The sequence below is a fragment of the Hippocampus guttulatus genome, chromosome 18 (genome assembly GCF_054856545.1).
Source record: "Hippocampus guttulatus isolate MCC_2025c chromosome 18, RoL_Hgut_1.0, whole genome shotgun sequence".
NCBI classification, from domain to species: Eukaryota; Metazoa; Chordata; class Actinopteri; order Syngnathiformes; family Syngnathidae; genus Hippocampus; species Hippocampus guttulatus.
The window spans coordinates 11,421,522-11,436,694 of NC_141278.1; the positions used below are offsets into that span (position 1 = coordinate 11,421,522).

Here is a 15,173-nt window from a genome sequence, read left to right on the forward strand (position 1 = left end):
CACTCTGACGATGTTTGCCTTGAACATTTTCAAAGCCCACCTCGGATCAGCTCTCGACAAAACGCTCTCTTCTGAGAGAGAACATGAGCTAAATTAGTGGGCAAAAAACGACTAGGACGTTAAAAGTTAATAGACCATCATTTTTATTCTTGACTCTATTCTTTGTTTTTTACATGATGCACAACTCATTTATTGCACAATGATCGAATTTGTAACATGTATTTGTGACATATTTTGATGCATTTAAGGCCCGAGGATCATTTTTATTTATTTATTCATTTTTCTGCCCTGTGGGACATAAGAGCAATGTTATACTCGTATCAAAGTAATAAGCTGCACAAGTTTAAAAAAAACTAATTTGAATACAAATATTTTATGAGATAAATAGAGCCTTGAAGATGTAATTGAGCCATAACAAAAGATTTGGGGGGGACTGCACGTTTTTGTGAACATTTAGGTTTTCTAAAAATATGACACGTTATTTTGTCCTCCAAAAAACGGACATTCTTTGAACAGCCATAATGCAGTCATTTTTGAAGATTCACTTGCAACCCCTCAAAATGTACTTCCTCGGCATGTTGTTAGTTGTTATAATGATGTACGGAAGGACATGGGGCTTTGGGAGGGTCATGGACAAACGTTCATACACTTCTCCCTGAAAACAACTTAAGTACTTTCACTCAAATGAAACGTAAATTATTAGTGGCATTTTAGCATACAGGACTGTGACATAATACGGAACGTGCAATACCGTTTAAAAAAAAATTAAGTACAGTACGTCGACAATGTACAGTATGTAATCAGAATCCCATTTTTGGATCCCTGAAGCATTTTGATCCACATTGATTCCTCTGGACCTTTCTTTGACTGGTGATTTTATGTCTAAAAACAGTCTGATGCAAAACCCAATTAAAACAAGCCTCGTCAATGTACAATACTTGTTAAAAACCACAGCGATCCTAATTGCGTTTGACCCATTCTCTGCTTCTTTCTTTCAGCATCCAAGCCAAAATACACATACGATCCCTCGGAAGATGAAAATGAGGGTGAGAATGCATGTGACAGTGACATCGTATCCACTGAAGTGGACACTGATCAGGTGAATGAATCTGAAATGAAGGAGCACGACAGTAACCATGATGAAGATGACTTTGATGCTGACAACGAGCCGGACTCTGACAGCAACCAGAAGACCATGTAAGATTTTTTATTTTTTACATGTACTCACCTAAATTTTAACGATTGAGTGTGCTTGGAAGACACCGATCATCTGTAGCCCCTTGTTACCTGTTTCCCTTCTTCCCCGTCACCTTCCGTGTCTGCAATTCAAAACCACACAAATCACAGGTAACAGTAGTTTTGAGTACCTTTTAATCCTAACAATAACAAATACTTCCTGGACTACTGCGCATGTGTAAACCAGTGTGGTGGTTGCTGTTGCCGTTTCCGAGCGAAGCAGTAGAGGTCGCTGTTGGATTAGACTTTTGCGGAAGGCTTGTTTTCCTTGTAGTGAATCTCGTTGCGAGGCAAGAGTAGAGAAAAAGATTTCGTATAACGGAACAGGGGGACTTTTCGTCATAGGGGGAGCAGAAAAGTGGGAATGGCTTTCATGCATGAACATTTTTTCACACTAGGGGGTATTTTCGCCCATTTAGGTTTCGTTGTAGAGGAGTTTCACTGTACTCACCTTAATGTGAACTATTGATTGTGCTTGGAAGACACTGATCATCTGTAGCCCCTTGTTACCCGTTTCCCTTCTTCCCCATCACCTTCCGTGTCCGCAATTCAAAACCACACAAATCACAGGTAACAATTGTTTTGAGTACCTTTTAATCCTTCTTTTCTAGTCCCCGGCCTGTGGCTGAAAAGAAAAGGACAGCCACAATTGTCTCCTCTAAATCGGCCTTCTCAGACAAGAGCGACGACAGTGGTGAGTGGTAACTTTGCTGTTCTTATCATACACATAGACGGCATATTACATCACTCACGCCAAAACATCCAAACATTCTATGCCAAAAATGTGTTTTCACATCTTTTATGGGGATCCATTGACGGGTGTATGATGCGGCTGTACTGGGAATTCAAAGCTTGGGAAGGGTGTTAAAATGACGCACAACTGCCAACAAATGGTAACAATGCATCATTTTAGATTGGAGCTTGGCCTTATTTGTGATTGCACCCGGAGGGGTAATGAAGACATACTCTAATCATAGCACTCGCTCACAAACTGCAAGTCGGTTGAACCATACACAAAGACGTCAAATGTCATAAATGTGACAAAATGCAACTTGGATCTTGGATGTATGACATGGGTGACGATCACCATGTAAGAGGCCGGTGAACAATTTGAGCCCATGACGGACGTGCTATTTTGGTGAGTTACGTCCTTTGCAGTGCTTGTTTATGACGAAACAGAGATGGATGTTCCGTCCCTGAGATGGAACAGTCCATTTTGGAAGACATTTGGGGTTTCTTTCCAAAATGTGGGATTACACAGGTGAATGGGCTAACTGGGAACAGGTTACTTGACGCGAGATCAAAACAACAATGGCGGCGATTGTCAAACTGCGATCGTTGCTGGAAAAAAAGATGTACCATAGTTTGTTTGTTTGTTTATTTATTTACTTATTTTTTGACTGAGAAATTTCCTTGCGTCATAAAAATGCACATTATTTGGAACTATGCATCCCGGGGGAAAATTATGCGTCTAGGATGCGGGACGCAGAGGTAACGAGATGGCTGTGTACTGTGATTTTACGATTCCTCTACCTTCTCTCTGACCCCTTGCAACTTTTTTGAGTTTCTTTAGACTAATAATCAACTTCAACCAAGGCATCTAACACTGCCAGCAAATTCGCATTCCAGCAAGTTTGATTTATGTCGAGGGTCTAAGAACCCACCCGCTGCAGTTCCAAAACCTCGGAAGACATCCACACCAAAAAAGAAAGTGGCCATGAAAGCGTCTCTTAAAAGTACAGCCAAACCTCGGTTTTCGAACGTCTGTTCTCGACCAAATCGGTTTTCGACCAAAAATGTCAAGTTTTTTATGCCTCGGATTACGAACGAAAATTGGTTCTTGACCAAACTGAGCGCACTTGAATGTGCCACTCGACTCCTCTCGACTTCCTTACACGAAGAAGTGATGCTTCCTCGGGTAGACGAAGAAGTGACGCCTCCATTGTGAGCAGATGCGTTCAAAGATTTTTTTAAACGAGCGTCCATTGTGAGCAGACTCCGTTCAAAGATTTTTAAAAAAAGAGCATCCATTGCAGTGATGTGTTGCTCGAGCCGGTGCTTGGCCTCAAGGACTGGCTCGAGGACCGAAGGGCGGTCCTTGGTCCTCGGCCTTGGCCTCGGAGTCAAGTCCTTGGTCCTTGGCCTCGGGTTGCCAGTCCTCGGACACAACGAGGGATTAGAGCCTCTAATCCTTCGTCCACAGGTATAAAGTGGGCCAGAGGACCGCAAAAATCATAAAGAAATCAAACAAATCCATCCTGGGAAACCCACGTTGATGACTTCAACTGGCGCTTTAAGAGGGGCGAAAAGACAGTACCGAAAAATAGTTTAACCATAAAAGTCACCGCACACGAGTTGACTGTGTGATCAACGCGATTTCACTGCGCCTGTATGTGTGTTTGTGGTGTGGTGTGGTGTGTGAGTGTCTTTCTTATAATTTACTTTCGTTTTGTTTTGTTTTCAGTGTTGGGGGTGATGCAACAGATAATGTTATGTGCGCATGCGGGTTGCTATTTTAGTCCGCAAATTGAGGAATCGCGCGGATGAAAGTTTGAGATGGCGGCGAAAAAAACTCACCACGGTCTACTAATTACGACATTTAAGAAATGGGAATGCCAGTCTGATTTTTCGTTTGAATCGTCCAAAGGGCGTATCACTAAACTCACCTGGAATGTATGCACAGAACACGAGAGCGAGATACGACGAGAGGCATGATTACGAGGCAAGTTGGTCAATAGATTTGGAGGCTAAACCATCCATCCATTTTCCGAACCGCTTGATCCTCACTAGGGTCGCGGGGGGTGCTGGAGCCTATCCCAGGCATCTTCGGGCAGTAGGTGGGGGACACCCTGAATCAGTTGCCAGCCAATCGCAGGGCACACAGAGACGAACAACCATCCACGCCCACACTCACACCTAGGGACAATTTAGAGCGTCCAATCAGCCTGACAAGCATGTTTTTGGAATGTGGGAGGAAACCGGAGCACCCGGAGAAAACCCACGCAGGCCCGGGGAGAACATGCGAACTCCACACAGGGAGGCCGGAGCTGGAATCGAACCCGGCACCTCTGCACTGTGAAGCCGACGTGCTAACCACTGGACTTACCGGGCCACTGGAGGCTAATCGTTATGAAAAATATTATGAAACAGTATTGGTTATTGTATAATTTACTGGTTGTAGCATGGTAACCTTATGAATAAAACATTCGTCACAAGGTGTAGTCATGCTAATGGTTAACTCTTGGTAGAACTAATGATGACGTGCGTTCAATTCTTTCGTCAAATTGATCGTAGATTACACATGCATCGTCTTGGGAAGAGGATGTCAAGCCACATCAATTTATTTAATTAATCTTTGCAGTGTGAGATTGGAAAAAATACTCTGATGATGCCACATGAGTACACCAGTTTTTGATCCATTTATTTTTTGGAATAAACCTGGAGTACACAGCTGCTGATGTCATGTTCATTGTTAATGCATCGTTTTCAAACATTTACCCTTGAAACATTATACTTTTGAGTTTCGGAATTCTTGATTATCAATATCAGTCAAAATAGAAAAATGGGTTCCCATGATGAACGTTTACGGAACCCAACATTTGTAATCGTGGTTTCCCATTGGGTAATCCGACGGAACCGAAAAACGGTTACCATGAATTTCCGAAATCCTCAGGCCTGCTCCTGAATTATTTAAATTTTTGCAGCATTTGTTTATCATTGTAAGTATATGTTGTTGTTTGTGTTATTATCATATGCAATTGAATAAGTAGACCCTTTCAGAATTCGAAATTTGGGACTCTCTCAATCCATAATGGCACTCATACTTTTCTGATCAGCGAGTCCCTGGGACTCGCTGCCGGTAAACTGTAAAATTAGCACTGAGAGATTACCGCTTTTTCTGCAGTCAGTGATTGACTTCTATGCAAAGTCATTTCTCAACTTGTGTTCCGTGCCATGTCATGCCTGTTGAGTATTGATTTACTTCATATTAAGAAACTATTGCACTAAAACATTAATTCATAAATGTATATCATATGATTTTATTTTTTTTTCTCAGTATAAATAACACGTACCCTGACTGTTCTACTCTTTGAATAAAAACACTTCATTCAAACGTTAGGGATGCAAGGGGTTATGATGGAGGGGTGTTGCAAATCATGAAGACCTGCCAAGTGGTATGATAGCATTGTTTTATACATGTCCTCGGCTAGGCCTCAGCTTCAAAATCAGTCCTTGGTCCTTGGCCTTGGCCTTGGCCTCGGAAAATTTTCCAAGTCCTTGGCCTTGGCCTCGGAGGCAAGTCTTTGGCCTTGGCCTTGGCCTCGGGTTGCCGGTCCTTGGACGCGACACTGATCCACTGTGAGCAGACGGGTTCAATAAAGATTATTTAAAAAAAAAAGCAGATGCGTTTCTTGGGATCTCTGCAAATTGGACTGTTATTTCTGCATGGCACCAAAGAAAGCAAGTGGAAGTAGTTAAGCTGGTGAAAAAAGAGGAAAATAGTGCGCAAAACTATTGAATTTAAGAAAGATTTGATAGTGGAATATGAATCAGGTGTGCGTGTGTCTGTGTTGGCAAAGGAGTTCGGCATGCCGAAATCAGCAGCATCCTAAAAAAGAAAGACCATCATAAAGTCAGTGATGTGGCTAAAGGATCTCGTGTGTTTAGCAAACAAAGGCCACAAATATTAGAGGAAGTGGAGAAACGTTTGCTTATTTTCATAAATGAGAAACAGCTTGGAGGGGACAGTCTTAGCCAAGATACGATTTGTGGCAAAACAAGACAATTGTATGGAGATTTGATTAAAAAAAAATAATAATAATAGAGGATTCTAGCATTGCTCCGGAAGAGTTTGATTTTAAAGCAAGCACAGGATGGTTCGAAAAGTTGAGGAAAAGAAGTGATTCGTCATGGGGAGGCAGCCAGTTCAGACAATACTGTTTCATAATATTTTTCACAGCGATTAGCCTACAAATCCATTCCATCCATCCATTTTCCGAACCGCTTGATCCTCACTAGGGTCGCGGGGGGTGCTGGAGCCTATCCCAGCCATCTCCGGGCAGTAGGCGGGGGACACCCTGAATCAGTTGCCAGCCAATCGCAGGGCACACAGAGACGAACAACCATCCACGCCCACACTCACACCTAGGGACAATTTAGAGCGTCCAATCAGCCTGCCATGCATGTTTTTGGAATGTGGGAGGAAACCGGAGTACCTGGAGAAAACCCACGCAGGCCCGGGGAGAACATGCAAACTCCACATAGGGAGGCCGGAGCTGGAATCGAACCCGGTACCTCTGCACTGTGAAGCCGACGTGCTAACCACTGGGCTACCGGGCCGCCCTAGCCTACAAATCTAATGACCAATTTGCCTCGTAATCGTGCCTCGCGTCGTATTTCGCTCTCGCGTTCTGTGCATACGTCACAGGTGAGTTTAGTGATACGCCCTTTGGACGATTCATACGAAAAATCAGACAAGCATTCCCATTTCTTAAATATCGTAATTAGTAGACCTTGGTGAGTTTTTTTCGCCGCCATCTCAAACTTTCATCCGCGCGATTCCTCACTTTGCGGACTAAAATAACAACCCGCATGCGCATGTCATCTGTTGTGCCCCCCCCCCCCCCTGAAAACAAAACAAAACGAAAGTAAATTAGAAGAAAGACACTCACACACCACACCACACATACAGGCGCAGTGAAATCGCGTGGATCACAGTCAATTCAAGTGCGGTGACTTTTAGAATTAAACTATTTTTCGGTACGGTGAAAATGAAGCCACGAAAACAACACGCTACCGGTAACCATTGTTACTGTGAAATCCTCAGGCTTGCTGTAGTTTTTTTGTTTGTTTGTTTGTTTTGACCGAGAAATTTCCTTGCGTCCTGTGGGAAAATTATGCGTCTCGGACGCAGAGGTAACGGAGTGGCTGATCTCTAAACATTCTCTGAGTACTACCACAGTACTACCAGTATTACCACTCCCACTAATACTACATTAATTAATACCTTCAAGTTCACAATAATAATAAATAATTAAATCAACCATGATTTTAAACAATGTATTATCAATATTCATTATTCCAAACATGAGAAAGCATTCAGCAAACATTACTGGAATCGAGCAAAAGGACTCCAAATCCCAACGGCCAAAGTGAAGTGCCGACATTATTGACTCCAGCTGTAACGCAAATTACTTGGTTCAAACAAACATTCTAGTGCGACGACTGTGCAAAAATAACGAAATAAAAGACACCACTGTTACAGAAAGGCTTTACACGCTATTTAAACTGCCGATCGCGAACGCAACAAACCGTGATTGAAACTAACTGTGATGCCGCTCTTTACACGTTGCGCTAACTGTCACCTATCGGTGGCAGACCCGCCCCTTTTAAAGTGACAGAGTTAATCCATCAAGATGGGTTTCCTTCGATGGAATTTTTTCGATTCCTTCGCGATTTTTGCGGTCCTTATAAAAGGGATTCGAGACTCTAATCCATCATTGTGTCCGAGAACCGGCAATCCAAGGCCAAGGACTTGACTCCCGAGGCCAAGGACAAAGGACTTGACTACAAGGCCAAGGACCAAGGACCGCCCTTCGGTCCTCGAGCCGGTCCTCGAGGCCAAGGACCGGCTCGAGGAACACATCTCTGCAAAACGCCAGGCAAAAAACACTTCTGAGAGAGAACATGAACTAAAGACGATGAGGACGCAGTTAAAAGTGAAATGACCATTTTTATTCTTTGTTTTTTTACATTATGCATGACTCTCATTTATTGTTGAATGATCTAATTGTAACATGTATTTGTTACATATTTTGATGCATTTTTATGCTTTAGAAAACATTTACGTCTGAATTTTGGGGGGCCTGGAACGGATTAGGGCATTTACATGGAAAACGCGTCTCTACTTACAAAAGTTTCTAGTTTCGAAATGTCTTCCAGAACCAATTAATTTCATGCATAGAGGTCCCACTACACCTAACTCGCTGTTAATAAATCGCAATCACAGCAGCATCATGGTTACTTACTTGATTTTGTGCAGGTAAAGGCAGAGGAAGAAAGAAAACGGCATCTGGCTCGAAGGATGATGACGTTCGTCCAGCGAAGAAAATGGCAAAACTGGTCGGCAGGGTGAGTATCTGATGCCATGTTTAGAATATTTACAATTCTGCAAACATGTGAATGTGACTGACGGTTTGAATCACACAGCGACAATACCCAAAGTTTTAGAATCGCCATCTTGAAGTTTTCACAATATGAATTCATGCATCCGTCAATGTTGTTCTTTTTTAAATTTATTTATTTTTTTGGGGTGATTGGGAACAGAAGGCTCACAATCCATCCAAGGACAAAAACGCCAGCGACAGTCAGGGTCGCACCAAAGCCGTCAAATGCTTTGCCGAGTCTGACAACAATCGTGACACGTTTGACGAAATCCAATTTGTACATCTCTACATTTTATTTTGTTTACGGTCAAATGTCTTTTTTTTATGTTCATTGAAAAGTTCTGTATTTTTCCAAGGCAGCTTTGACAAGTTTAGAAAAGCGTTTAATTGTTCAAGGTTAATGTAACCTTGCGAACATGTTAAGAGCAAACATAAAATGTTGTCACCTTTGCTCATTTCAGATTATTCAAATTGTATATGGAGCACTATTTACCCATTCAAAACAGGTGTTTCACATCAATTGCATATTACTTCTGCAATGTTATTGTCGTTACTGAAATAAAACATGAACATTGTTAACATTTCATGTTTTATTTTTTTAGTCATAACCTTCACAATAGCACACTGCTTAGGGGGCAGTGCTGCCTCACGATGGGGAATGAGAGCACGAGGTTGGGGGCAGAGTTCAGTTGTCGTCCTGTTAGTCAAGGTGAGCGGTGTTGAAATAAAGACTTCTTCGTTCTTCATATAAGTGGAGTTACTATTCGAGTTAACATTTAATATCTGAACAACAAAACATACTGGCTAATAAAACACAAAACTATGTTTGAACGAATGTCAGCCTGACAAAAACTTAATCATATTTCCAAAGCGGGCGACGGACAGTTTTATCTGACATAAAACTCGCAATCCATAAACTAAAAGCAAATCTTAATTTTTATGCTTACCAAGACAATGCAAAATCCTAAAAATAGATCAAACTATTCGCACTGTTTGGTGCTATCCGAGCCTATCCTGATGGTTTACGATTGCCAATATTTATTGGACTTTCGAAAATACCTGGGAAGTTCGGGTGCGTTCGAGTTTGGTGGTTTGCCTGTTTCACGCAGACATACGGGCACATCTTTTCCGCGTTAATGCGCAGCCTTTGCTGTGGCAAACACAGCGCTCAGCTGGTGATGCTAAAATGGGAACCGAAAAAGGCCTGGTCCTCTGCCGTTCCCAAACGCACGGATTTACTCCGTCGTGACACTTTCAGGACCCTGTCCACTCAGGCCTGGTACCAGTCGTCGGCTCTCCAGGAGCGCCTACTTCAGTGAGGGGTCCCTCTCCGGCTTTTATAATAATTCACTTGACTTGCCATCGGCAAGTGCGCTCATGAGCCTTGCTTTTTTTGTTGTTTTTTGGTTTGTTTTGTCACTTTGTGTTTGTTGTTATGCCGTGTGGACCTGATGTGGACTTTTTTCAGCATTTTTTGGCCACGACATTCATCAAGGAGGAAACACTGTGCTCGGTGGTTGCGCCTTCTCGGCAGCATGGATATACCAGCACTGTTTTTGCCTGGGAGGAATGTCGGCGCCATTTGACTGTCGTTGCTGGACAGTCCCGGGGCGCTTGTGTCTTGCGCCTGTAATGGGCAGCATTTTTCACAGCCCCGCTTTGTTCAACGGAGAGATTGGTGCTATTGAACGGTCTGCAGCTGGATGGATGTTAGTCTTGAGGAGCCGACGATGAGAAGAAAGGAGCGTTAGCGTGCCGCGCCGATGCAGATTTGGAACTGGGAGTCGCGGCTTGGAGTTTGAAGCGGATTTACATGGGACAGGAGAAGTGAGCCAATCTCTTTTTCGTCAATGGACGCTATAGCTTCGTGTTTGCTTTCAAAACTTAGCTTGTAGCAGACGTGTGCACATTTTCAGCATGACGTCTCTGATCCACTGGTGAAAGGACACTTTGATCCTCTCCTCTTTCATCATTAACTGCTTCAGACAACAAAATGTATGCAGAAAAGTGGTGAAGATTGTACGACTGTCTGTGCCCTATGTGTTGTGTTGTGTTATTTTGACTTCAAAATGGCGCCGCGAGAGTGGCTGCCTTTCCAGCAGCTCCTATATTTTGTTGTTCTACTTCTTCCTTTCATAACTTTGCTGCTGTGAATCGGGAATTTCTCCATTGCGAGACTAATAAAGGTTTTCTTATCTTATCTTAATAATATTTCATTTGAAAGCGCTCCTGGTGTCATCTGGATCGGCGAGCGGCAAGGAGACTTCAGAAGCGGGATCGAGAGTGGTGGCCTCGTCAACTGAGGGAGAAGCAGTTTTGGCGGCAGCAGCTGTGTCGTTGAAAGATGGAGACTTTGGTTGTCCAGGAGCAAAGATGATTGTGTCCATCTGCAGCTCAGCATCGTGGATTTGGTAGAGTGTGGAGGTTCTCTGCTCCAGCTCAGCAATCTTCTTGGCAAGGCGGGTGCAGCTGCTGCAGCCGGACGGAGGGGCAAGAGGAGGCATGAGTCGAGTGTGGTGTTGGTCAACTGGTGGTTCGGCTAGCAGCAGGTTGTTTGGCTTTCACCGCTGAGGCTCGCTCACTAGTTCGTGCTCTCTCAGGTTTGAGCTTTTGAGGGAATTTCCCAAGGCTTGCCGATCGGCAGAGGCACACAGTCCAATTGTTAGAAGCATTTTTAAACGGCACACACAGTGGCGGTTCTGGGGGGGGGGGGGGGGGGGCAACAGGGGGCAGTGCCCCTGTAGCACCGATTCTGCCCCCCCCCTCCGAGCGCAGTCGAGTCGCCGACGCGAAAGGTGGAACGAAAGTGCGTGATTTCACATTCTAGTCGGACCGTTTAGTGCGCTGCGCCACTTAAAAATGAGCGGGAAAATGAGAAGCAGTCCGCAGAGAAGGAAATTATCACGACACGAGTGCTATTTGCGTGTGTGTGTGTGTGTGTAACTTTTTTAGTCTCCCTTTTTATTTTAAATTTTATTTAACAGGATCAATATATAAGACATTGCCTTTTAAAATTTGGATAATTATATGCATGTAAAACATCTAGCTTCAGTGTATTTGCAATTTTTGTCCCCGGCAGGCTGGTCCCATATCATCCCCTGGCTTGAATATTCTCAACAGATGGACACGGCGTATTGTTACGCTTGCAGACATTTTAACCCTCCTAATACTGTTTTTTTTCTCATCACTGTAATGTTATGACTACAATTTCAAAGTCTGAAGAAATAAAAAGTCTAATAAGATTTCGAATTTGTCTTTTTAGCCCTGTGTTGAATGTGCCCCCCCCCCCCCTCAAAACCCCTGGCCCCAGCCCGGCCCCCTCAGTGAAATTGATCCAGAACCGCCACTGGGCACACATGAGCTACGATAGTTAACATGCTGCAAAAGTACGTCCCATACCTCAGCGTCAGGTCGCGACAAAGGTAGGCAAACTCATGTCTACTTTATTTTTCTGTTTCGTTCATCTTAGGGGCCGTTATGGCTGTTGCTCATTATGGCGTGCGTGGGTATGCGCAGTGTGTGTTAACGGGTTGATCGCGGGAGGTTGGTTGATCGAAAAGTAGATCTTCGGTCAAAAAGGTTTGGCCACCCCTTGCTCTACAGGATGCACTGCAGGGGAAAAAAGGTTTGATCATGAATGCTCATTGTGTAGCCACCTTCGTCATTTTGATCGTACTCTAATATAGATACACACAGCATGTGTTGCCTTCATTCGGCAACAGTGACCGTGCGGCTGGTCATTGTCGGCCGCGTCGCGGTTACCCTACCCTACCCCCCTCCCCCCCTTCCCATTCATCCCCCCCCCTTATACATGTTATGTCTTGTGACTTGTTGTAACTGTCTAATACTTATTCATGTGCTAGGGTCTTTTTTATCCTGGACTTAAATTATCCTCGGAAGAGGATAGTTCGAGCGTGGGGTTTTTTTTTTCCCTCTCCCTACCCAGCGTTTTTCCTTTCTGAATTCTGATTGTAATTTCCCCATTGCGGGACAAATAAAAGATATCTTATCTTATCTTATTCTAAGGCTTATATAAGACTTAATTTTTTGCAGATGCAGACAAAGCACGGCTCCAAGACCCCTTATGATGAAAAAAAATTAAAGGATCTCAGTTTCCCTTGCCCGGACGCGGGTCACCGGGGCCCCCCTCTGGAGCCAGGCCTGGAGGTGGGGCTCGTTGGCGAGTGCCTGGTGGCCGGGCCTACACCCATGGGGCCCGGCCGGGCTCAGCCCGAAGAGGCAACGTGGGTCCCCCTTCTCATGGTCTCACCACCCGTGGGAGGGGTCAAAGGGGTCGGGTGCAATGCGAGCTGGGCGGCAGCCAAAGGCGGGGACCCTGGCGGTCCGATCCTCGGCTGCAGAAGCTAGCTCTTGGGACATGGAATGTCACCTCTCTGGCAGGGAAGGAGCCAGAGCTGGTGTGTGAGGTAGAGAAGTTCCGACTGGATATAGTCGGACTTGCCTCCACACACAGCCTGGGTTCTGGTACTAGTTCTCTCGAGAGGGGTTGGACTCTCTTCCACTCTGGAGTTGCTCATGGTGAGAGGCGCAGAGCAGGTGTGGGCATGCTCATTGCCCCCTGGCTCAGTGCCTGTACATTGGGGTTCACACCGGTAGACGAGAGGGTTGCTTCCCTCCGCCTTCGGGTGGGGGGACGGGTCCTGACTGTTGTTTGTGCATATGCACCAAACAGCAGCTCAGCATACCCACCCTTTTTGGAGTCCTTGGAGGGTGTGCTGGAGAGTACTCCTGCTGGGGACTCCCTTGTTCTGCTGGGGGACTTCAATGCTCACGTGGGCAATGACAGTGAGACCTGGAGCGGCGTGATTGGGAGGAACGGCCCCCCCGATCAGAACTCGAGTGGTGTTTTGTTATTGGACTTCTGTGCTCGTCACGGACTGTCCATAACGAACACCTTGTTCAAAAATAAGGGTGTCCATATGTGCACTTGGCACCAGGACACCCTGGGCAGTAGTTCGATGATCGACCTTGTGGTTGTATCATCGGATTTGCGGCCGCATGTTTTGGACACTCGGGTGAAGAGAGGGGCGGAGCTGTCAACTGATCACCACCTGGTGGTGAGTAGGCTCCGATGGTGGGGGAAGATGCCGGTCCGTCCTGGCAGACCCAAACGTATTGTGAGGGTTTGTTGGGAGCGTCTGGCAGAATCCCCTGTCAGAAGGAGTTTCAACTCCCACCTCCGACAGAGCTTTTCCCATGTTCCGGGGGAGACGGGGGACATTGAGTCCGAGTGGACCATGTTCCGTGCCTCTATTGTTGAGGCGGCCAATCTGAGTTGTGGCCGTAAGGTGGTTGGTGCCTGTCGTGGCGGCAACCCTCGTACTCGCTGGTGGACACCAGCAGTAAGGGATGCCGTCAAGCTGAAGAAGGAGTCCTATCGAGCCTTTATGGCCTGTGGGACCCCAGAGGCAGCTGACGGGTATCGACTGGCCAAGCGGAACGCAGCTTCGGTGGTCGCCGAGGCAAAAACCCGAGCGTGGGAAGAGTTCGGTGAGGCCATGGAAGCCGACTTCCGGACGGCTTCGAGGAAATTCTGGTCCACCATCCGACGTCTCAGGAGGGGGAAGCAGTGCACCACTAACACTGTGTACAGTGGGGATGGGGCGCTGCTGACTTCGACTCGGTACGTTGTGAATCGGTGGGCAGAGTACTTCGAAGACCTCCTCAACTCCACCAACACGCCTTCCTTGGAGGAAGCAGAGCCTGGGGACTCTGAGGTGGGCTCTCCTATCTCTGTGGTTGAAGTCACCGATGTGGTTAAAAAGCTCCTCGGTGGCAAGGCCCCGGGGGTGGATGAGATCCGCCCGGAGTTCCTCAAGGCTCTGGATGTTGTGGGGCTGTCCTGGTTGACACGCCTCTGCAACATCGCGTGGTCAACGGGGAGAGTGCCTCTGGATTGGCAGACCGGGGTGGTAGTCCCTCTTTTTAAAAAGGGGGACCGGAGGGTGTGTTCCAACTACAGAGGGATCACACTCCTCAGCCTCCCTGGTAAGGTCTATTCAGGGGTGCTGGAGAGGAGGGTCCGTCAGGAAGTCGAGCCTCAGATTGAGGAGGAGCAGTGTGGTTTTCGTCCCGGCCGTGGAACAGTGGACCAGCTCTACACCCTTAGCAGGGTCCTCGAGGGTATGTGGGAATTCGCCCAACCAGTCTACATGTGTTTTGTGGACTTGGAGAAGGCGTTTGACCGTGTCCCTCGGGGAGTTCTGTGGGGGGTGCTTCGTGGGTATGGGGTACCGAACCCCCTGATACGGGCTATTCGGTCACTATACCACCGATGTCAGAGTTTGGTTCGCATTGCCGGCAGTAAGTCGGAATCGTTTCCAGTGAGGGTAGGACTCCGCCAAGGCTGCCCTTTGTCGCCGATTCTGTTCATAATCTTTATGGACAGAATTTCTAGGCGCAGCCGAAGCGTTGAGGGCGTCCGTTTTGGTGGCCTCAGTATTGCATCCCTGCTTTTTGCAGATGATGTGGTGCTGTTGGCTCCTTCAAACGGGGCTCTCCAACTCTCACTGGAGCGTTTCGCAGCTGAGTGTGAAGCGGTTGGGATGAAAATCAGCACCTCCAAATCTGAAACCATGGTCCTCAGTCGGAAAAGGGTGGAGTGCCCCCTCCGGGTCGGGGGAGAGATCTTGCCCCAAGTGGAGGAGTTTAAGTATCTTGGGGTCTTGTTCACGAGTGAGGGCAGGAGGGAGCGAGAGATCGACAGGCGGATCGGTGCAGCGTCTGCTGTGATGCGGACGTTGTATCGGT

General features: G+C 46.2%; 1 long non-coding RNA gene across 1 annotated transcript; it reads left to right on the plus strand.

The window, feature by feature from the left end:
* The first annotated feature begins 1,847 nt into the window (after positions 1-1,847).
* LOC147191216 (uncharacterized) lies at positions 1,848-8,620 on the plus strand. The gene is made up of 3 exons (XR_015103681.1): positions 1,848-1,930; positions 8,279-8,367; positions 8,563-8,620. It is a non-coding gene; the product is annotated as an uncharacterized LOC147191216 (long non-coding RNA).
* Positions 8,621-15,173: the final 6,553 nt, after the last annotated feature.